At 51.7% G+C, this 24,074-nt stretch overlaps 1 protein-coding gene and 1 pseudogene across 7 annotated transcripts in view; both read left to right on the top strand.

Annotated features, from left to right (window-relative positions):
• Nucleotides 1-24,074, top strand: part of DIP2C (disco interacting protein 2 homolog C) — a 436,795-nt gene that overhangs the window by 56,995 nt on the left and 355,726 nt on the right. The window lies entirely within an intron of this gene.
• LOC134807113 (uncharacterized) lies at nt 7,571-8,183 on the top strand (annotated as a pseudogene).

Genomic DNA, 24,074 nt, shown 5'->3' with positions numbered 1-24,074 from the left:
CACACCGGTGCCCACGTGGTCTCCAGTTACGGTGCTGGCCGTGGAGTCTGGGTTCACACCGGTGCCCGCGTGGTCTCCAGTTACGGTGCTGGCCGTCGGGTCTGAGTTCACACCGGTGCCCGCGTGGTCTCCAGTTACGGTGCTGGCCGTCGGGTCTGAGTTCACACCAGTGCCCACGTGGTTTCCAGTTACGGTGCTGGCCGTCGGGTCTGAGTTCACGCTGGTGCCCGTGTGGTTTCCAGTTACAGTGCTGGCCGTCGGGTCTGAGTTCACGCTGGTGCCCGTGTGGTTTCCAGTTACAGTGCTGGCCGCTTGTACCTTTCGGGAAGTTAGAAGGAGGATCATTTCATCGCCTCCCTGTCCTCCCACACCTTGACCTATGCTGGGCCACCGTGAATTCTTCCTTTTAACTGTTTCTCTCTTCACAGGCAACACTGGCGTTTTGTGGTCCACGTTTGCCTCTTTTGAAAATGGATTCTGTGTTGCTTTATAGAATCACATGGTCTCTTTTATGAATTTCGCTTTTCTTTCATAAAATAATCGTGCTTTTATCTCTTCAATCTCAACTCTGTTCCCTGACACAGGCTCTTCTCAGCTCAAAAATTAAAAGTAATCTTTGATTACACTTAATACTTTCTAAAGTTTTCAAGTTTATCAGCATGTGGGTTACTGAACATTGACTATTTATTTAATGGAAAATTACATTCTAAGTAGAGTATTAAAGTGAAAGTGATCTTTTGATTTTATTAAAATATTCAGGTAAACATATTAAAATGCCTTCGCCAAACTTCATGCTTGTATATCATGAAAACATTAAGCTGCTAAGCTCTCTCTGCTCCCGGGAATGCATTATTAGAGTATGTGTTTGAAGGTGTCATTCCAGTCTTAGTTTCAGGTGTTTTTAAAGGGGTTGGCTGGAGAAGTGACATTTAGCATTGAGTGAATGTTTGATAAAGATTTGTCTCTATATAAAAATATTTAAAAACAATCTTTAGCGTTTCCTTTCAGGGTTCACCCATTAAAGAATGGTCTTGTAAAAAAAAAAACATGTTAAGAGTGTTGGCGCCCAGAGGTGCTACCCTGCCCACAGTTTCATCATCTGCTGTCGCCAGGCGACACGTCCAGTGTTTAGCTGCATGTCAGATGTGGCCACAGGACATCCCTGCGGACGGATGTTCTTATGCAGATTAATTAGGATGGAGACTGCTGCAGAACTGTAAACCCCCCAGGGGCTGACGGAAGCCTGGGAACACCCGAGACACCAGAATCCGCTGCTACAGTGGGTGGAAGGAAACCTCCCTGGAAGATGGGACACGTAATAAGGAGAAAGTACCAAGGCACATGGTGCTTTGAAAACTGAGATGTTTTAATTAAATTAACAATTAAAATAATTTAATTATGTGAATTATTTGAACTCATTTTAGTTCTTTTTAGGAAATTAATACTTTAAGCAAGTTTGTTTTTGTGAATCGTTTGAATTAATTGAGTCAGCACAAATGTTAGCATTGATATCTGACCCCCTTCCAAGGTTGGGGCAGAGGAGATGGGGGCGGAGGAGCCAGGCCTCCAACCCGCTTTCCCCTGGAGCTCAGCCAGAATTCCCCATTGAGGAGCCCTCAGCTCCCTGAGAGCCAGGAGCTCTTGCGGAGAAGCCACTGTCTGCACGCCACCTGCTTCAATGACCCTGCTCTGCCATCCCTGTGCTCCAAGGGCTGGGCCCTGCCGTTGCCTGTGCCAGACGGGTCTCAGGGAGATGCCGGCCAGCAGGTATGCATGGCGAGGCCTGGGCATCACTGCCCGGATTCTGTGGCTGCCAGTTTCATTCTCTCGTTGTTTGTCCCCCTAGCAAGACTTATGAGGTTCCTTGAGGACAAGACCCCCTCCTGCCACCTGGTCTGTTTCCTGAACATTCACTGCACTAGCACGGCCCCGGGATGCAGCCCTTGGGAATCAGGGCATCAGCCACGGTAGAGTGGCTGGCACTGCTCGGCACCATGACGGACGTTGGCTGCTGTGCTTCACTTTGGGGACATGTTTAAGTACAAAACTAATTTTAAAATTTCACCATTATTTCAAGACAGCTGAGAGCATATTAGCACAGAATCCCTGGTCTGAATGAAATCGAAGAGTTCTTATTAATTATTCATGATGCCATGAATATGTTACCTTATTTTTTATAATTGCCAGTCTGTATAATTAACCTTTCGTTTAGTTAAAGTACTTAACATTAAGTACAGCTATAATTACAACTGTTTTTAAAAGTATATGGAAGAATGTTTAAATGTTTAATTAGAACCACTTTTTTTAGCTTCATAAAGAATTTTTTTTACCTGACAACAAGGATCTTTAATTATTTAAACCAAAAGAGCAGAACAGACCAGAAAAGAAAAACAACTAGTCAAGCTGGGAACTGCGATGGTGGCGTCGTTCCGTGAGTCTCGGGTTTTGCTTCTTGGGTTTGTGGTCAGAGTCCTTACCTTTGATTTCCTAACACAGGTTGTTAGAGTTGGAAGTGAGTGTGGAGATGAGTTAGTCCAACTTTATTCTTTCACGGATGAGAAAGCGAATTATCTTCAGCAAGGTGGGTGCAGGTGTGGCCCCCGGGGGACACTGTGGGGAACAGGCCGCCCTCGTGGGGAGCCAAGTTCGTCGTCTCTGGGACAGAGCCCAGGACACTTCCCCGGCTGGCTGGCCTCTTCCTGGAACCCCACACGTTGCAAAGGATGGAGTCCAGATCTATACCGTAAAGAAATGAGGGCGGTTACAGAAAGCACCACAATCTCGGCTGAGTGGCTCTGGGCACCCCAACGTTGGGACACCTCAGCATCATGTATGGCAATCCTCAGGCTGTGCCCAGCAGTGAGGCTGGGCCCGATCAAGGCTGTGGTCTCCACCCTGAGAGCGAGGGCTTCCTTCCCCCAGCGCGGGTTAAAGCAGTGAGGCCGGGCCTGATTGAAGCTGCGGTCTCCACCCTGACAGCTTGAGCTTCCTTCCCCCAGTACGGGTTAAAGCAGTGAGGCTGGGCCTGCTGGAGGCTGTGGTCTCCACTCTGAGAGTGAGGGCTTCCTTCCCCCAGTGTGGGTTAAAGCACCATGTGTCCACCTATGCAGTGGCTGGTCCCAGTGTGCCCTGAGGGGCAGAAACCCTGGGTCCTGCCGCTGGTCTGGGGTATCTACTTCCCATTCCTGCAGTTCCTGGGAGTGTCTGTGTGTCCAGGGGGCTCCGATCCCTGCCTCAGGACCACGGGTGAGGGGTCAAGATCGCCTGCTTTGGAGTTGGCCCGGATCTTGGTTCTTTGTGGCTCTGGAGCAGTTTTGTCCTCAGGAGAGGGATCCTCACAGCCGCCTCTTGGGACCATGAGGAGAATTAATAGGATGACCCCCAGGTAGCTACTCGTAGCCCTGTGCAGGGCCAACCGTGTGTCTCCACCGCCAGTTCCTTCCGTCTGTGCTCCCCCCAACTGTCACATCACCAGCCTTTATTTTCTTTTTCTTAGACCCAGACAGCGAGTGCCCCACTGGCCTCGGCAGCCCCTTCTCTAACTTGTCCTCAAATCAGTTCCTCACGGACAGCCCTGACCAGCCATTGGCATGACCAAAACCCCACCAAATAGAACCCAACTTTCCTATTAAGCTGTGCAGAGCAGTCCCAGCCTCACTTCCCACAGGCTGACCTCATTCGCCATGGGATCTGTGGTTCTCACCTGGGGCTGGGGGTGCCCCTGGCATCTGGTCGGGAGTGTCAGGGATGCCCTTCCAGGTCCAGGATAGTCCCCCAGCTGGTGGCCGACAGACAGCAGCACACAGCCTGATGTCCCTGTGGCTTCCGGTTCCCCGAGGCCTGCTGTGCTTTGCTGCCTCTTCGTCTTCTCAGACGGGTGCCCTCTCTCCACCTTCGCTGGTTAGCAATGTTCATCCATTAGAGCTCAAAGCACTGCCTGCTGGCAGCACAGCCCCTTCTCCTGGCCCTCCGTCCGCCTGTGCCCCACGGTCTGTGCCGTGTCCCCGCCTTCCCCCTGTGCCCCATGGTCTGTGCCATGTCCCTGCAGGCCCATCAGAGCGAGGCTCCCAGGGACAGAGCGTTTCTTGTTTGTGTCTCTGTCCCACCCTCTCTGGACCTGGCACCATGCCCATTGCCAACAGAGGTCTTGGGTTGTCACCAAAGCAGATAATCTATATGGCTGTAAATGGCTGTAAACATGCTTGATTGGGGTATTTTTTAAATAATTAGATATGTAAACATTTGCATGTGACACAGGTGGATTTTTGGGCCAATGGTCTCGTTCTTCAGGGAATAACCACAGGCCCATCCACAAGGACCATTTCTGGCTGATTTATGGAACACTGTTCTACCTGGTTAATTTTGGAAGTTATCTCAGCCTGAGAGGTAGGTCAGCATGTGACGAAGAGCACTGGTTTGAATCCTAATCTGCTACTTAGAAGCTGCATATTTTCCTGCCACGTTCTGTGCCTCAGTTTCTCGCTTGGTTAGGTAGGAAAGGTATGAGCTACCTCAGAGTGGTGAGTGAGGCCTGCATCGAGTGTCCGCATTAAAGTGCCGAGAACTGGACCCAGAGTGTTGATATTTAAAGACCTTTAAACATTCCGATGCTGCATTTTAGTACCCTGGTAAAACAGCAAAGTCGTTACAGATGCAGACACAGACCCTCGGTGAGGTGGGGGGCTGATGGCGGGAGGTGGGTCACCAACCCTGTAATGAGGGCATGGTCTGTTCGAGGCTGAATGAAGTGCACGTCTTCACGTGTACCACGGTGGTGCCTCCGTGAAGTCCTGTAAGCGTCCACGTGGCTGAGCCGTGCGGTCTGTTTGTGACGTCTGGCAGGAGCAGAGCTTTTGTGCGCAGCCTCGCTCTGGCGTGCACGGCCCTCAACGATCTCAAAAGTCTGAGGCTTAAAGCAGGCTTGGGGTTTCCCTTACACCTCCCAGACATCTAATTTGCCTGGCAAACATGTTATTCTTGGGTGTAAAGGTGAAGGAGTGGGTGACTCTGGTGAAAGTGTACTAATTACTGCACTTCTGGGTCAGTGGCGCTCGGTTGAAGACACTATCTGCCCTGGGTGGACATCTCTGGTGTGGTGAGAACCGGCGGCTGGATGTCGCGAGGTTGCCAAGAACATGCCCGCTTTTTCCTTTTTCCTCAGTAACAAAACCCTACTTTGTTTAGGGAAGCAGCGAACCCAGCTGAAAATCCAATTCTCTTGTACGGCAGAGCGGCTGGTGACACAGGTCCAGATGCTGGGATGCTGATGGGGGGTTCTGGAGAGGGAGGTGTCGGGAGGGTTTCGCGACCCACAGCAGCCCTGGGCCCTTGTCCGGCCTTCTTGCCCGGGGCATGACGCCTGGAGGGAAAGCAGCTTTGGGGGCCTGAGGGCCGCAAGGCAGAGTCCTGGTGTGTGGGGCAGGCCTGGGCCAGGCTCCTTGGAGGATGTTACAGAGCCACTGCGTGTGCGGGGACCACCCACCTCTGAGCCCCACGCAGATTTTCCTCCATAGCCGAGCGAAATCCTGGTACGGCGAGCGAGGCAGTCAGAGGCACCTTTTGTGGAAGGAGGACAAGCTGGAGGGAAAGAGGTTTTCCTAAAAGGCACAAGGCGCTGATACTGCGTTAGGAGTAATTCCTAGGAGCACGGTTGCTGGTGGGTGGAAAACTGTAGCCAGAGAATAAATGGGAATGGCCCTTGTTGGTATTTAACTGATTCGTTCACGAATGGTCCAAACAGTTGTAGTGAAACAAACATTTTGGACACAGATGTTTTCATCCTGCCTGACGATCGGCGTGACCGTGGGGTGTTCCATCCTTCCTGGGCAACAGTGAGAGGGCCTGACGATCGGCGTGACCGTGGGGTGTTCCATCCTTCCTGGGCAACAGTGAGAGGGCCTGACGATCGGCGTGACCGTGGGGTGTTCCATCCTTCCTGGGCAACAGTGAGAGGGGCTCAGGCCCTTCTGGCCCCATGCAGGCATTTCCCCAGGGTGTGTCCCCCGTCCTGAATAGGCCAGAATGCCTCTGGGTGCAGCTGAGCCTCTTGAAAAGGGAAGAGTCATGTGACATGCTCTCGGTGAACAGGAAAATGAGGGAGGACAAGGAGAGGGGCCTGGAGATGAGGATGGTGACCAACACCAGGGATGGGATGGAGGGTAACCCCGGGGACGGGGGACGGAGGGTAACTCCGGGGACGGGGGACGGAGGTAACACCGAGGATGGGGGATGGAGGGTAACACCACTTCTCCAGGTGCCTTTGGGGGATGCTGCCGCCCCTCCCACCCCAGAGTGAAGTCAACAGGATTCTGTCCCCAGGAGCCCCAGAGCCTGGCAGCTGGGATTGGCCCAGTATGAACCACTGTTCACTGGCTCTGCACCCTGGGACAGGCTCCCTGGTGTTTCCGCCCCAGTTTCCCATCTGGACAGTGAGACCCTGACTGTCTCTGTCACAGGTGCACACGGAGGCCTGGACTCTAGCATGTCATCAGCACTCGTTAGTGTCAGCCCTCATTAACATTTCTTTTGTCGTGGTCCACGGATGAAGTGGATCTTTCTTTGTGTATTCACAGACCTCCTGCTCACTTTACCTTCTGGGAACACTTCGTAAATAGCTTCGTATGTGGGGAGGACTCAAGTGATTAATTGAATATTTCATCAGGTGCAGTTCTCTGTGTCCCAGCTTGCAAAACGCTCTTTTGACACAACATTTGGTGAAATTTCCAGGGACTCCTGTGGTCAGCCTCATGGTTTCACTCTGTCACTTTCTAATGCAGTGTTCTTTAGGAGTCTTTTAAATTAAGCGCCCTCATTTAAAAGTAAGTTTTATAATATGCAGTTTCAGGTTACTTCTTTACCTTCGTGTCTTAGGCAGTGGCTCCCCACCTGTGAGTAGTCAGAAAGGTTCACGCAGTTTTCCAGGGCGGCCTTTGCATTTACTGGAACTATTAAGAGCTCGTTCCTGCTTCGGCCGTGATTGAAGCACAGTGCGCGTGAGGCCGTGCATGGCTTAGCATCTTCTGCAGGCTAGAGGTCACTTTCTGTCCTTCCCCGAGCCTGCTCTGCTGTGCTGAGTGTTCCCTGTGGGCGACGGTCACACTGTCTGGCACAGGCCACCGAGGCCACAGGGCAGGCTCCGCGTAGCGGAGCCTGCAGGAGCCACCACGTAGCGGAGCCCGGCCTCCTCGCCGCCTTTCACAGGGAGCAGAAAGCGTAAGCCTGTTATTAGAGCTGTGCTAGCCCAGAAAGCCTGCGAACAGTGTTTAATTTAGGAATCGGCTCCTACCAACTGCCCATTTTTAGGATGTATTTGAGTTTTTGTGATTTTTTTTCTGCACTGAAGCTACTGTGCTGGCTCTGAGTCACTGTCATGGGACTTCACGTTGCCCCGACGGGAAGCGGCGGGGGAGGAGGGCTGCGCAGAGGCTTGCGGCCGTGATAATGAAGGGCTTGTTGCCTCTTGGGACAGTGAGTTCAAGCTGTTTGTAATTGTCAGCATAAACAGTGACCCGCTGAGGACACGGCTGTAATTCAGGGTGGCATGGTTGATTGTCATCGTTAATATTAGGCACCTGCGTCTAAAATGACGGTGCCCATAGTGCGGCTCCAGGAGGGCTGGGCAGCTCCTGCCCAACACACATGCTCCTGGGCCCTGGCAGCCAAGGTTGCACCGCCAGCCAGGCCTGCAGCTGTGGGTGCAGCGGGGCCTTCAGGGCACCGAGCGCCTCCCTCGTTTGCTCCTGGGGCCCACCCCTCCGTCCCCAGTGCGGCTCCCCCCCGGGTTCTCCCGGCCACATGCACACCCCCGTCTTCACAGCTTCCGTAGTTTTCTCGTGGGTGCCCCAGGTGAGCTCCTGGGGAGGGTTCATGTGTCAGTCAGGTTCTCTCCAAGCGTCCCTGGCTCGTGGCTCAGCAGGTCCCTTTCAGATGAGTCAGCCAGCTGTGTGCCTGCATATTCAGCATACTTGTCAGGGGGCTGCCTCAGGTCAGAGCAAGACCGACGCTCGCCTCCTCCGTGGGACTTTGGAGCCCGCCCTGGAGAGACTCCAGCCACATCCAGAGGGGCTGCCCGGGCCCCCGTGGGCTGGTGGGAGTGACTTCCAAGCCACTCAAGGCCCCACTTTGTGTTCGTACACCCTAGAAAGCCACTTAAAGGCCGTGTTCTGGTGCTTTGTGCCTCTTGAGTGAGGCACAAAAGCCTGGATGTGGAGCTGAGCGGGCGCTGCCTTCCTCAGGCTGTGCTTGTGTTTTGGGGCCCCTGGAGCACTTGTGGCTGTGATTTTTGACGCTGTCTGTGGGCTCCCCTAGACGGTCCCACCTGCAGCGTGAGGGCCCCATCTGCAGCCACCGAGGAGCTGGCAGGTCCGGCTTTGGTCCCACTCAGTCCTTCTCAACTTTGGTGACAGAGGTGACAGCAAAACTTCAGCTGGGAGCCCCAGGCCTTCTCCGCTTGGGACCCTGGGACCGAGATAACACAGATCCCTCCATCCATGTGCTGGGGGCCTTGCCGTGCGGCTCCCTTCTCTGGTCAGGGGCTGCGCCCTTGGGCTGGGCAGTTCCCGAGTCCTCGCACTCAGGGGCTCAGGGCGGGTCCTGGGTGCAGAGAGAAGGAGCAGGGTGGCGGTTCGAGCCCAACTGTGTTGGCTTCATCTTCGACCTCTTGTCTCTAAATATATTTGCAAGTTTTCTAGATGAAAACTCAGAAGGAATTTTTAATGACTGTGTAATCTGTGAATGCTGTGGAAGCCAAGTCTGTCCGCCTGTTTCATCCACCTCACTTCTCACTGTTGGGGCTGATTTTGGCAGCATTCATAGGGGCATGGATGCAAGGGGCAGTGGCCAGCCCTCGGCCCTGCATCCCTCCCCTGCTCCCCTCAGCCCTGCATCCCTCCCCTCTTCCCCTTGGCCCTGCGTCCGTCCCTCCCCTCCTCCCCTCAGCCCTCGGCCCTGCGTCCCTCCCCTCCTCCCCTCAGCCCTGCATCCCTCCCCTCCTCCCCTCAGCCCTGCATCCCTCCCCTCTTCCCCTTGGCCTTGTGTCCATCCCTCCCCTCCTCCCCTCAGCCCTCAGCCCTGCATCCCTCCCCTCCTCCCCTCAGCCCCACAGCATTTCGGTTTCATCCCCTTCTCTGCACCCGTCCTCATGAAAACCTAAGTGCGGCTGGAGGGAGACGCCCGTGCCCATTCCCGTGACCTCCCTCGCCAGCACGGCTGCAGCGTCCCCTTGGCAGGCATCCGTCTGGTGCTGCCTCTGTGCCCCCTCCTGTCAAGTGCGGCTGGAGGGAGATGCCTGCGCCCGTTCCTGTGACCTCCCTGGCCAGCCCGGCTGCAGCGTCCCCTGGGCACACATCCATCTGGTGCTGCCTCCGTGCCCCCTCCTGTCACCTGATGCTCGTGCTCCTGAATCTTCACACGTGTGCTCCGTGCAGCCACCTCACTGGCTCCCTGGGAAGGGTGACAATGTCTCACGCCTGTCAGAATGCTCCTCTCTGTGCACTGAATATTCCAACACAGAATCATTCCTCTGTGATGATTTATGCTTTGCTCTGTAGAATTGGAATAAAGAAAAAGTGAATTTAGACATTACAGCCATCAGGCTGAAGCTGGGTAATTGCATTAGGGAATTAAATGAGAGCATTTGAGCTTCTCGAGCTCTAATTCCACATCTTCGTATCCCCATCACCCCATACCCAGTGTCTAACACAGCTCTTGATCTAGTAGTTTCTTGATAAATGCTTATTGAATTGAACTGGACTGAGCTTAACATTCCCACCCGGAGTTAGAAGCCAGTCCCTGAGCAAGTTGCATTTAGAACGTGAAGAACGTGAGTTTGACGTTACTGTGGTAAGGGGTATCCTACACGTCATAATTCCAAGTCAATATCGGGTATTTAGTCAAATGGACTCAAGTATAGAGAGGCATTGGCCCATTGGCGAAAGGGCAAGGCATGGTGCTTTAGGTCCAGGTCCCTGATATCAACTATGAAAATAAAATGTTGTCAACTCCAATTACAGCCCTGTCCTCAGCTGGTCACTGTTTACGCTCACAGTTATAAACAGCTTGAACTCGCTGTCCTGAGAGGCAACACGCCTTCCATTCTCACTGCAATGCAGCTGCTTTGGTGGATGGAACATGCCCCTCTTCCCTCCCTCCCTCCCCCTCCTCCCTCCCTCCCCCTTCTTCTCTCCCCCTCCCTCCCTCCCCCTTCCTCCTTTCCCCCTCCCCCCTTTCCCCCTCCCCCCTCCCTTCCCTCTCCCCCTCCCCCTCCCTCCCTTCCCTCTCCCCCTCCCCCTCCCTCCCTTCCCTCTCCCCCTCCCCCTCCCTCCCTTCCCTCTCCCCCTCCCCCTCCCTCCCTTCCCTCTCCCCCCTCCTCCCTCCCTCCCCCTCCTCCCTCCCCCTACCATCTCTCCTGGGCGAGGGGTGGAGGAGAAGAGACTTCCGGAATCTTCCGCTTCATCCAAGCAGCTTGGGGGCAGCATCAACAGCTGCGACTTGGCAGCCCCAGCAGGTGCCTCAGGGCAGCCTTTCTAATGGGAATCCTGGAATCATGTCTTTCCTTAATGTGTCCTAAAGGCTGGAGGACACAAAGTGAAACAATGCTCCATGCTCAGTCCTGTGATTTTGTGTATTTATTGGACTGAGTTTGAAATTAAACTAAATTAGACACACGGTAGAGCATTTTAAAAAAAGAAAAAACAGGCCGTGGTGTTTGAAAAACAAAACCATTTGGTTTGTTGGTTTGTTCTTAGACCTTCACGGTAGATTCTAGGTCACATGTTTCAGTTTATCAGCAAATGACATCCTCTCCGGAAGCCATGTCAACCTCTTGTTTGATGATGTCAGCCGCAGCAGAAAGCAGCACTCCGTAGGCCCCGTGCTCAGCACCTTGGCGTGAGCTCCTGCCGTCTTTTGTTCATGCTCATCACAGCTCTGTGCAGTGGGTGTCCTCCTGATCCACGTGGGAGGATGGAGGATGGAGGCGGAAGGGTGAGTGATGGCAGGATCACACGAGGGGTCTCCCCCGAGATAGGGAGGGGAGCCGGCCCAGGACCTCAGTGCCCATCGCATCCTTCCTCCTCCTCCTCTTCCTCTCTGTGACTGTTAGACTCAGGCTGCAGGGACAGACGTATGTGCAGAGTGTGTGTGCACCCCTGGGGGGTGTGTGCTCATATTGGCACAGACTCGTGAGCGCATACAGAGCGTGTGTGCACACCTCGGGTGTGTGCTGGTGTTGGCACAGACAGATGTGAGCGCGTACAGAGCGTGTGTGCACACCTGGGGTTGTGTGCTCATATTGGCAGACTCGTGAGCACATACAGAGTGTGTGTGCACCCCAGGGGTGGTGTGTGCTCATATTGGCACAGACTCGTGAGCACATACAGAGCATGTGTGCACACTTCAGGGGTGTGTGCTGGTGTTGGCATGGACAGACGTGAGCGCGTACAGAGCATGTGTGCACCCCTGGGGGTGTGTGCTGGTGTTGGCACAGATAGACGTGAGTGCGTACAGAGCATGTGTGTACCCCTGGGGGGGGTGTGGTCATATTGGCACAGACTCGTGAGCATGTACAGAGCATGTGTGCACACCTTGGGGGTGTGTGTGGGTGTTGGCAGGGACAGATGTGTACAGAGCGTGTGTGCACACCTGGGGGTGTGTGCTCATATTGGCACAGATGAGCGTGTACAGAAGGTGTGTGCACACCTGGGGGTGTGTGCTTGTGTTGTTTTGTAAGTGGCGAATACGTGGCCCGTTGCGTCGGGCGGCCCTGTGCCTGTGCCGAGTCCGTCAGTGGCCCTTGGGTCGGGGTCTCCGTCTCCGAAAACTGCACTCGAGTGTCTTGAGGTTTCAGATTCTTCCTCTCCAGGTACTTGGGCCTCCTCAGGACCAAACGTCAGAACCAGCCAACTGCAAACTACAAGAACGTTCAAATGCATCTTCAGTGGGAAAAACAAAAACAACTGGAATAATCTTCCCACATGACCCCGTGGTTAAGCCGTTAAATACTCCAGCCGACAGATTTAGTTACTATAAAATTCACACCAATTAAAATGGTTTTGAGAGTTGCAGAGCTTTACCACTAAACGTTGAAATAATTGAAGCGTTCTGCTCCACTTGCTTACAAACCAGGGTTGGGGATAACTTTCAGTCCAAAGTAGCAACCTTCTAAATCCAGCTTAGATGCGAGGCTCCCACTGACACAGGAAGAGACAGTGGCCCTTGTTTATTCTCCCTTGTTCAGATAATTTGTCATTTTTTTGTATCCTGATCATCACTTCTGCTTTTCCAATTCAAACTAAAGGTAGTTTAGTTCTGTTTTGGAGAAGCTGTGGTAGGTGGTTTCTTTTCATGGTTTGCTTAATTTCTTGTCTGGTGCTTAAATTTACCCAAATGGACTTTTCTTTAGTATGACGGTGCCATAGCCCAGGGCTTCTCCCTCCGTATCTGCCCCTCAGGAGGCCCCCTAGGAATGGGCGCTGGAGATCCAGCCCCTCTCCGTGTGCCGTTTTCTTTGAGTCCAATGTAGGTTTGGCTCAGAGAAGAAAACAGGCCTGTGGTTTAGGTGCCTCTGACTGCTTGCTTGTGAAACGATTAATGATAAGGCGCCTTCCAAACTAATTTTACACATTGATAGTTGTAGCTTGAAGTATCACTGCAGTTGTAAGAACAAGAAACACTCCCATAAAGTAGGCAGAAAAAAGCCATAAAAACTTAATAAAGCACAAATAAAATGGCCTTGTAAGACTATACAAGGGGAAATGCTCTCCGTCCAGCCAGATCGGCTGTGGCGTCCTCCGTAAATACATTCAGCCACATGTGACCCTGATCGCAATCACTACTGTGAATTGTGATCCAGAATGTTCTTGGGGGCCGACACCTGGGCTGTGCCAGCAGCTGCATCTGATTGGGTGTCTTGCCGGTGATGTGCTTAGTGCAGCCAGCTGGGCTGAAGGGGTGGCCACCCCGTGCACTTGCCACGTGCAGCTGTTATTCTAGTGATGGAGCCGTGAGTGGCGTAGCTTGTCCACCTGGTCTACTTAAAGTACAGGGAACCCATCCACGGGCGGGTGCCTCCCAACACGGGAGCTGCCATTTTTATCCAGGACTCTGGTGCTGCAGAGCCCAGCCTGCTGGTCCCTGGGCCCACGGGGAGGCACCAGAGGGCTCTGCTGGGCCGTGGAGGTCCCCGAGCAGGTGGTCACTCATTGCTTGTGGAGTGGTCCATGGCGCATGAGTTTATTCCTGAGGTCTGTGTGGGTGAGGGTAACCAGGTTCACAGCTGGGCACTTACCCCTTGCACAGGTGACACTAGTTAAAGTGGAATCTATATTAGCTCGCACGGGAGTGCGTGAGGAGCTGGGAGGGTGGGTAGGCTTGGTCCTGGTATAAAGCCTGGGCTCCCGACATTCTGCGTCTTCCTGTTGAGCCGCCAGGGCTGCCGTGGGCCCTGAAGACGGTGGGTGCCATATGGACCAGGGGATGTGGAAGCCTTTAGAGGCTGAGGGAGGCAAGGAGACGGTCGCCTCCCCGGAGCCAGCCCTGCTGACATTTCGATGTTAGCTGGTGGGACCTGTTTTGGACTCCAGTTTCCAGAAATGTGAGAAAATAAGTTCGTGTTGTTTGGGGCACTAAGTTTGGGGTGATTTAATAGAGAAGTAGTAAAACTAGCCCACGAAGGTGCACGTATTGAAATGTGACTTGTCCAGGTGTTCACAGTGGCGTTAGGGGGACGGCATCAGTGTTCTGGGAACTGCAGTTTTACTGAAGGAAGGGGGCTCACCGTGCCTTTCCTCACATAACTGAAGATATGTCCGCCTGCCACACAGCTCAGGAGACAGCGACTAGAATTCTGATTTTATTTCTTCTTATGGGAAGCAGGCCACAGTCAGAACACAGTGAGGGCTGAAATGAGCTTCCTGCAGCCTCAGCTGGAAAGAAGAATTGGAAGTATTTTTGATGTTTTTCTACACAGACCTGTCCTTTCAGGTTTTGTTAAGTTCTGGAAAAAGGGAGAAGCCAGGCATACCTTGGCGAGGGACAGTGTTTCTGGCGATGGTGCGGCTTCAGCCTGAACGTGGCCGTGTGGCTGAGAAGTGCGGGAGGGCTCTGGTCTGCACGTGTCTGTGTGGACCGAGGTCACGGGGTATTGTCCTAAGCACTTATCCTGATCTGGCAGAGGCTCTGTTCCCAAATAATTATTCCACGGTTTCAGAGGCTGTAGCTGAGTGATAGTCTTTTAACTTTGTTGCATAAAAGCAAACACAGTCTGTCATGAGGGTCTAAAAATCATTATTTAGTAGTCATGACTGTAAATTCATACATGGAGCTTTGGGATGGAGTGAAAGCCACCGTCACCTGGCGTGGATGCTGTGTGGTATTTTTAGCATGGTGGGCGCCTGCTCGTGCCTTGAGTTCTGTCTGCAGTGCGAGCGACAGCTGTGCATTTGAGAAATGTGGGCAGGTCAGCTTGCTCTTCTAGGGGCCTGCGGGCGTCCGGCTGAGGGGCCTGGGACGAGGCCATGTCAGTGGGAAGGAGCTTGGTTGTGTTTTAGCAGATATGTCTGCCTCTCCAGGCCTGCAAGCCAGCCAGAACCCAGTTTTCCTTTGGTCATCTAATGCTAGAAAAAAAACTTGTTTCTTAGAGTTTCTCGTAATATATATTAATGAACCATTTGACCATACATAAGAAAATATCAGAAAAATGCATGAGGCTTTACAACATGGCAGATGTGTAACTCACATGATTGAATCAAACTGTTGAAGATACTTGTTTCACTTGAGGGTTTTTAGCATTTTATGTGCAGACCAAATGCCAATAGCATTTTGAAAGAGTATTTTGGAATTTTAAACACACAATCACAGAGTGGGACAGTACTGGGTCCTGGGATGCTGGTGAGATGGACGTGACCTCAAGCTCTTGGAGCTCGCAAGCAAGCAAGATTCCTAAATTTTCACACCTGCAGCGCGGGGAAGTCAAAGTGGATTTCTGTAAACGAGGTATTAGTGCAATAAGGAACAGATGAGTGCCCTTGGAGGGTAGTTTTTGAGCCTCCCAGACACCTGGGGCGGGGGGGCGGTTACCCACCAGAGCCTGGATGGTGGAGCTGGGTTTGCTGGTTGCCTGCGTGGCAGGTCATTACGTGCAACAAGGAACAGGTGAGCGCCCTTGAGGGTGGTTTCTCAGCCTCCTTCGGAACCGCAAGTGGAAGACGCCCCAAGCAGGGGTGGGGGTGTGTGGGGGGGTGGTATCCACAGGAGCCTGGACAGTGGGGCTGGGTTTGCTGGTGGCCGCTGCATGGCAGGTCACTGCGTGGAGCAATGGGAGGTGGGTGGAGTGGGAATAGAGGACACGCCCTCCACAGCTACTGTTGGGAGTTGGCCCTGGTGGCAGAGGGGGCATAGAAGGATTCCCGTCAGGGGCAACACAGCTAGGGTCCCACGTGTGCTGGATGCCGTGATATGGCCATGTGTGGTCTCAGTCTCCACAGCCGCCCTGGGAAGTGGGTTCAGTTACCACTCCCATCTCACATTTGAGAAATCTCAGGGGCTCACATCACAGCTGAGTGGGGTGGAACTAGTGTCTCAGCCAGGACGTTGGCCCCAGAGCCCAGCTCTTACCCCACTGCTATTTGCAGTCCCCCAAGTTTGTAGAGAGGCATGTGCGGTAGTGGGGGGTGGAGGTCGTGTATGTCAGGGGGCGGCTGAGAAACCAACACAGTAGGGGCGGGGGGCAAGAAATAAGCCAGGCGGGAGGCACAGAGGCAGTGCCTGGGAGGTCTGCATGGGGTCTGGGTGTGGGGGCACCTCTGGGCCTGTGAACCCCGTTGTGTGCTCCTGGCTTGCCCAACCTTGGCCCTTAGCTATGTGCTGCGCATTTTATGTGAAATCTCAGTCCCTCCCTGGCTTTGTCTTTCCTTAAATCACGGAGTCTCAGTGGGGATGGGGGGTGGTTGGTGGTCCATGGAATTTGCCCTCCACCTCCCCATCCTTGTCCTGTCTGGCCTGTTGTTACCTGAATCTGTCTTTTCAGAGTCTGCAAATGAGTAGAGGCCACGGCGGCCTCTCGCTGATGGGCGTGGCTCAAATATTTTTATTCATCAGAATCGTGTTAAATGCTGATTCCTAGGCACCCCATTAGACTCTCTGCTTGCCTGGCCTGGGTACTTTGAGGAAGGTACAGAGGGTTGCTGGGCTGTTCCAGGAGGGAATTTGCATTTGTAGAATGTCCACTGTGGTCCTTCCCACACTGCTCTCCACGCACACGTGGCATTAAACCTGGCAGACCTCTGGGTGCTGTGCTGGTGAGGAAGCCCTGGCTGGGCGAGGGGCTGTTGCGGCTCAGACTTGATTCCTGGTCTGGGGGCTGCCTGCTTATTCTGTTCAGTGGGCCTGCTGATGGGATGCCCTGGGAAGTCCCGCTGTGCAGAGACAGGCTTGGGAAATGCAGACCATGGATTTAAAAATTCCTAAAATAAGAAAATGTTTTATGAACAAAGCAAATTAATTTGCGTCTGACTGAAGACAATCCTTGCTTGAATAATTGGTTTGTTTACAAAATGGGTCCCATGGACAATAAACACAGATTAAAGTTTTCATTCATGCTTGTCTGTAACGTAAATAGGAGCTATTACCGCCACCTAAATTAGCTTTAAATTTTGTATCGGATTGCGGTCCAGATTACAAACGGCTGCTTGATAATCTAATTGATAAAATCGAGGAATTTAGTACTTGGAACCCAGAGTGAAGAGAACAGAATTGCTTTCGTTTCTCAAGTGTGTGTGACTGAGGGATGACCTGGGTGAAGAGAAGTGCCTGGAGTCATTACACTCAAGGAGGAGATCTGCCCCAGCCTTTCTCAGCGTCTTCAGGATAAAACAAAAGGGTGATAAATGTGGAAAAATGCAGCACTGAGTTTGTCTATGGTCTGAGCTTCTCATGTGGTCATTAATGTGAGCGGGCTGTATCTGTGGAGCCTCCCTACAGGCACAAAGGAATCAGGCTAGAGTAAGGCGGCCGGCAACCTCTGGCATCTGGGCTGCGTGTCGTTTCCTAAAGCCCTTTTGGGTGAAATGACACAGGCGCAATGTCTGTTCGGAGGAGTGTAATCTCACGCATGAGACGCAGATTTTAAACACTAAAGTCAAGAAGCTTGGTGGGAGTGGCTGTCTTCCAAGTGGGTTTCTGTGTTGCCATGGATGAGGCATGGATGTGTCATCTGTCGGTGAAATGCGCTGGTGAAGAGGCTAAGCAAACCCTGTGTGGGGTGTGTGTGTGGGGGGTGTGTGTATGTGTGTATGAGCCTACATCTCTTCTGGCATCCGAAGTAAATAGACGTTTTGTAAAACTGGTGAATTTGATGACTCTGACCCTAACCCTGAGAGTTGGTCTGGTGCAGTGTCTTGAGCCCTCTTCTGCATTGAGGGTGAGTGATTGTAAATGACTGATTCCTCAGTGGCGAAAGTTCAAATTTAGCGTCCCTGAGGAAGCCAGACCTCATAGTCACCTGTGTCTCCATTGTAAACACCGTGGCCCCTATGCGGGTGGCCGCGAGTTTCCAGGCCCTCCTTGCAGAAGCAGCCATGCAGTGCTTGGTGATTTGATAACATCAGCCACCTTCTGTCTTCTGTCTAATCACGGTACCAATGATTTTCCTACAGGGAAACAGATCTGGTTTCTTCCCCGATCGTTGGGAGAAGCAGCCCACCTAGGGACCGCACCGTCCTCTGCACTTTCACAGTGAGGCCTGTGTCTGTCTCTCCGAGAAGTGTCACGTGTGTCGTGGGAATCACGGGAATTGCTTCCTTAATTCTCCTTTCTTAATGAGGGCTTGGGACAGAGCTGCCTGTTTCACATGGGACGAGCAGCTGGTGGTCTCTGGCTGGTGTGGGACCAGCGCTTGGGTTGTGTCATCACATTCGGTGGCCTGTCCAGTTGGGTGTCATTGTCTCTTGCCTCTTGGCTGAGGCAGCTGTGATGCCATGGGGGTCACGCTTGTGTCAGGGCCAACCCAGTTCTTCCCATGCACACCCCTCCTGCTGGAGTGCTTTTCCTTATGATGACGTGTTGAATCAGCGTGGAGAATGCAGTAGAGGCTCTGGGCCTCTCCTTCCCATACCTACTCCCTGTAGCCGCGATGCCCGGCAAGGGAGCCCATAGCCAGAGGCTCCTTTAAATTTCATTAGAATAAAGATTTGATTACACAGCTAAACACACTTGAAAGGAACTTTATAGATCACATTCAAGACTCAGCCCTTCAGGCCCAGTGGCCATGTTTCGGGGCTCAGCAGCTGTAGGTGGCTGTTTTTCTGTGTCGGCCAAGCAGATTGGGACGTTTCCAGTTCAGCAGGCAGTTCTCTTGCACGGCTGTGCCTGTGGTGAGGGCACCTTGGCTGGAGAGCCTCGTGGGGATCCCTTAGGCCTCTGGCTGCAGCCAGGCTGCACGGTTCCTGTGCCCCGGGTCCTCTGCAGGCCGAGACGGATCCCACCACAGAGCCGGCACTGCTAGACTTGGGTACTGTGTGCAGACAGAGAGGTGCATGTCCAGGCCTGGCGGGGGCTGGGGTGACTCTGGCCTCCTTGGCCAGGCTCCCATCTCCGAGTCTCGAGGGGAAATGCACCCATCATCCACACTGTACACTGGAGGAAAACTGCAGGCTTCTCTCTGGATGGTGAATTGAGATCACCAAGTGTGACTCGGCTTGGGCTCCTAGCCAGCGTGGAACCCAGTGATACCTTTAGGTGGAACCTGACATGCCTCCATGTGTGCATGGCAAAGAGAATGCAGTGTTGTCAGCTTGAATCCAGATGTGTGCCTGTTTTGAGGTGGAAGGTTCTGGGAGCGTTGGCTGTTGGTGACTGTCCTGCCATGGAGGACGTTGAATGCAGGCACTGGTTTAGGATAATGCCTGGTTTCCTGGTCCTGTATGTGGGTATCCCTGAATATCCCGGGCTGGAGGAAGGCAGGGCAGATGGGAGGGTGACAAGAGGTCAGGTGTTTCCAGCTGTGGGGAGTGATGCCATCAGATGGCCGAGATCAGGAGGGTGGCCGGGGAACCAAAGCAGGGGTGCGTGGAAACGCCATGTTTCCTGGGGCACAGGGAAGACCTGTTGAGATCAGGAGGGTGGCTGGGGGACCAAAGCAGGGGTGCGAAATGCCATGTTTCCCAGGGTGTGGGGAGGATCTGTTGAACTCCATTCCTGGGCAACAGTTCTTCCATTCTCAGGAATCTGTGCCATTGTAATTCAGTAGCAAATTCTGCAATTGCTCTAATTACCTGCTGTTAAGTCCCCATCCCAATTACTGTGAATTAGAAACAGTGACAATTATTGAGAGGTAGGGAATCGCATATATCCAGGGTGGAGACGAATGCAGTTGTTTGCCTGGTCAAGCCTTGCCAAGAAAAACCAGTGGAACCAGTTTTAGGTGCCTTGAGTTCCCTCCAAATCAGATTCCTTAGTGGGCTTGTGACCACAGCTGCTGCAGTTCCTTCCGGGCCTGGCAGGCACATTCCAGACATTCACATCTCAGCTCAGATGCAGGCGTGCACATTATTTATAGAAAATCGCACTGCACTGTGATCGGCTCTAGCTGACGTTTTCTAGGTGGGAGGCGGAGGCCGAGGACCTGTAAGGGACTGTCTGAGCGTCCTCTCATTGGCTTGGAGCAGGTGCACATCTGTTCTTCAGAAGTTCTAATGGGATGAAATTAGAAATCTGAATTCTAAAAATTCACATGTTATGAACTCTGGTAGTTTCCCCTGAAATGAGTGACTGTTTTTTGCGGACGAGGCAGTCAGCCTGTGGCTCTCCTTAGAACGGTCCTAGACCTTGGGTCGTGCTGTCCTGTGACCTCTTCCTGGGTATGGGATGCTCTGCTTGAAGCAAAACCGCAGGAAAGAACGTGGTCAGCGTTCATCACTGCTGCAGCCAGCTCAATGTGCACACCCACTGGGAGGGGGGCCGGATCACTTAAAATTTTAAATGCATTTAACAGTAAACCAGCAAGTCAGCCAGTGCTTTCCGTAACCAAGCTGCTTGGCTCATGGGAACCTGACACTTCTTGACTTTTCGGAAGAGAATACTTGCTTCTGTGGAGCGTCAATATTTGTCTAATTTCTTGAGACTCTGTTCAAAGCAATGAACATGGGTGTAAATTAGGACCTTTTTGTGTAAATTGGGCCACAGAGCTCTCTAGACACAGTCGGCGGAGTAAACGGCTGTGAAAGATGCCACCTGATGTGAGCTGTGGCCGGGCTCTTTGGAAGCTGGGATCCCATCTCCAGCCTTTCAAAGGACGTAGAGGAATATAAGATGCAGATGGGAGGGTTCATATTTTGGGCATCTCTGTTCTTTTGAAATCAAAGTGCAAAGAAAAATTTTGCCTTGAGGTCTTACCCCACACTTGTTTTTCTCCTCAGGTTTTAAAACTTCCTTAACTGTGCTTTTTCTCCTTCCATCCTTGGGGAACTTCTTTCCATCTTCATATCTTCTTAAAAGATACGGTTAAATTCAACATTGAAATGTAAACACATGCTTTCATATTATTTTTCTTTTAGCTGATATATTTGACATTGGTGAAGAATTAAGTGGGTGTATTGGTTTATTTTTTTTTTTTTTGAGACGGAGTCTTGCAGTGTTGCCCAGGCTGGAGTGCAGTGGTGAGATCTTGGCTCACTGCAACCTCGCCTCCTGGGTTCACGCCATTCTCCTGCCTCAGCCTCCTGAGTAGCTGGGATTATAAGTGCCCGCCACCATGGCTGGCTCATTTTTGTATTAGTAGAGACGAGGTTTCAACATGTTGAAGCTTAAGATGTTTAATTGTTCAGAGGAAGGGAAGTGCAAGGAATGCTCAGCTTTGCTGCTGCTAAAGAGGCCCCTCGTGGGAGGCTGTTTCAGAGGTGGGGTTTCTCTGAGAAAGGTGGTAAGAGACAAATAGGATGCCCCATCTGGTTTGCCAGAGATGGGGAAAGTTACTTTCCCAAAAACAGTCTGTGTTCTGGCAAAGGCTTCGGAAAACCAGCTAGAGTGCGGGACCTTGATGGCCGCTGGGTAGAAGGAAAACATTGCTGGTCCTGCGGCCTGTGCTATTCTTCCCCTGCTATAAAGAACTACCTGAGGCTGGGTAATAAGGAAAAAAGGTTTAATCGGCATACTGTTCTGTGGGCTGTACAGGCTTCTACATCTGGGGAAACTTACAATCAGGGTGGAAGGTGAAGGGGAGGCAGGCACATCTTTACATGGCCGGAAAGAGAGTGTGAAGGGGAAGGTGCCATGCACTTTCAAACAACCAGATCTCATGAGAACTATCATGAGACAGCACTTGGGGGATTGTGCTAAACCATTAGAAACCTCCCTCATGAGTCAATCACCTCCCACCAGGGCCCACCTCCAACACGGGGAGGTGGGGGGTTAGAAACCACCCCCATGAGTCAATCACCTCCCACCAGGGCCCACCTCCAACACTGGGGGGTTAGAAAGCACCCCCATGAGTCACCTCCCACCAAGTCCCACCTCCAACACTGGGGGTTAGAAACCACCCCCATGAGTCAATCACCTCCCACCTGGGCCTACCTCCAACACTAGGGGTTAGAAACTACCCCTGTGAGTCAGTCACCTCCCACCAGGGCCCACCTCCAACACGGGGGAGGTGGGGGGTTAGAAACCACCCCCATGAGTCAATCACCTCCCACCAGGGCCCACCTCCAACACTGGGGGGTTAGAAACCACCCCCATGAGTCAGTCACCTCCCACCAGGGCCCACCTCCAACACTGGGGGTTACAGTTCAGCATGAGATTTGGGTGGGGACACACAGCCACACCATGTCTGGCTCCCCGTTCTTCTTACCTGCACTTGCTTCGCAAACGATTCTGTCATTGGTTTATTTTTGTTTTTGTTGATACATAATATATGTACATATTTTCAGGGTGCATGTGATACCTTGATACATCCCTATATTGATCAAATCTGGGTAATTGGGATGTCTTTCACTTTAAACATTTTCTTTTCCTTGTGCTAGTAACATTCAAGTTATTCTCTCCTAGCTGTTTTGAAATACACAGTAGGTGACCCACTGACATCCCCCTGCTGATTTATCAATAGTAGGTCTTGTGCTCCTGTCAGGCTGTGTGTGTGTGCCCCTTACTAGCCTCTCCCCATGCTGCTTGAGTGGGCCCTGCTGGGCCCTGCTGACCACCTACTTTTGGCCTCCATGACATCTGCTGTCAGCTCCTGCTCATGAGTGAGAACATGCACCATTTCTTTCTGTGCTTGGCTCGTTTGCTTAATGTAATATCCTCCAGCTCCATGCTGTTGTGGATGACAGGGCTCTCCTCTGTGTGGTGGAGTACTGCTCCTGTGTATGCTCAGGCCACATTCCCTTCATCCCCTGTTGACCGGCACTCAGGTGATTCTGGATCTTGGCTGCTGTGGACGGTGCTGCATTGAAGCTGGGAGCAGTCACTGGCTTTATATTTGGGGGATGTGAGCCACTTTGATGTTCTCAATCAGCCTGTCCCCAAAGCCCTCGGTGGAATGCCGCATTCCTTTGTGCCCCTGGCTTCCACTAGGAAGAACCGCTGGGAAGGGGCTTTGAGTGAACGCTTGGGTTTCTGTCTTTAATTGGTACCCGGCTGCACTGACCAAGCAGGGGTCCCAGTGACCCTGGACATTGCCTCACATAAGATCCAAAGATGCAGTTAGGTTCTTTTTAACTTTTTAAAAAATGCTTTTGACCTGGTTAAGCTATAGCATTATCAGTTAGTGTTTTTGATATTGGAAAGTTGATATATTTTATTTTCTAAGAAGGAAAGAAACACAAGTTATCCTGTTAAATACTCTAACCACAGACTAAATCACATCAAGGAAAGAGGAACTATTTTGGGGGGAAATTACCCCTCCATGTCAAAGATAAAGGAGATGACTTATATTGTTTTTTAATTGAGTTAATTATGAAATCTTAAGTGGGTTTGAGAAGATGAGCTGTGGATGCTGAAAGACAGGAGAGACTGATGCTGATTGAATGTTAAAGTCAGCCCTGATAGAATGTGGCTAGTATTTCAAGCTTGCTCCAGTATTGTTTGATAGATTGTAAGTGAATGTAAAGATCTATTTGATGCTTTTATTTTACAAAATATTATTGAGAAAAAGTTTCTGACAGCCAGGGAACAGCCTTCAACCAATTTCTTCCTAATTTCCATCACCAGAAAAACCTTGTCCTGTTAATTCCAGAATTTACTTTTGGAAAGTTCCTGTAAGGAGAGCAGAGGTATTGGTGGTTGAATGGTGACTTGAATTTAGGTGAAGATCATTAAATATTTTGTAGTCATGTTTGTCTTAGCAATTTCATATTAAATTTAGAACTGCGAGTCATAAAAACCAAACGTGGTCTTACCTTTTGCTTTTGTGATACTCCTTTTGTTTATGTGACTATACTGGTAAAGAATGATGACAAAATCATGCTTATAGGGTTTTCTTCTGTGTAGATATTAGGATTTTTAGGGGAACAAATTCTTCTAATAGCCATTGTGCTATGTGTTGGGGTCCTTTGTATATTAGTCAAATCACTGTAATGAGAACCACTTGCAAGTATATTTCTATACAAGATCTTTTATATGCTGACTCGTGGTATGTAAAATCCTTCATCCTCTAAGACGACTGAGCAATGGGTTGGAGGAGAGGTTTATCCCCCATTAGGTCTATTCCAAATGCCCAGAATTGAATGCAAGTACGAATTGTTTTTGAAGTGGTGTGCGTGTAGGGGCTGTGTGTGCGCGTGTAGGGGCTGTGTGTGCGCGTGTAGGGGCTGTGTGTGCGCGTGTAGGGGCTGTGTGTGCGCGTGTAGGGGCTGTGTGGGGTATGGGGGGGGTGGTGTGTGTGGTGTGTGTGTTCCTTTTTAGGTCATGGGAGGGAGGTAAATCAAAGACCAGATTTGCTGATGAACATTTGTGCATATTCTAGTGGAGAAGTCATACGACTTGACCGCACCTGCGGACTCTGATTTTGGTTTCATTACGGTATCTGTAGCCACAAGCTTTAGCCACCTCTGGGACCCACACTGAGGGGCTGTGGTGTGGGTTATTAC

This window comes from Pan troglodytes, chromosome 8 (assembly GCF_028858775.2).
Source record: "Pan troglodytes isolate AG18354 chromosome 8, NHGRI_mPanTro3-v2.0_pri, whole genome shotgun sequence".
Classification (NCBI taxonomy): domain Eukaryota; kingdom Metazoa; phylum Chordata; class Mammalia; order Primates; family Hominidae; genus Pan; species Pan troglodytes.
Note: the sequence above shows the minus strand (reverse complement) of the source record. Positions and strands in the feature narration are given on the sequence as shown.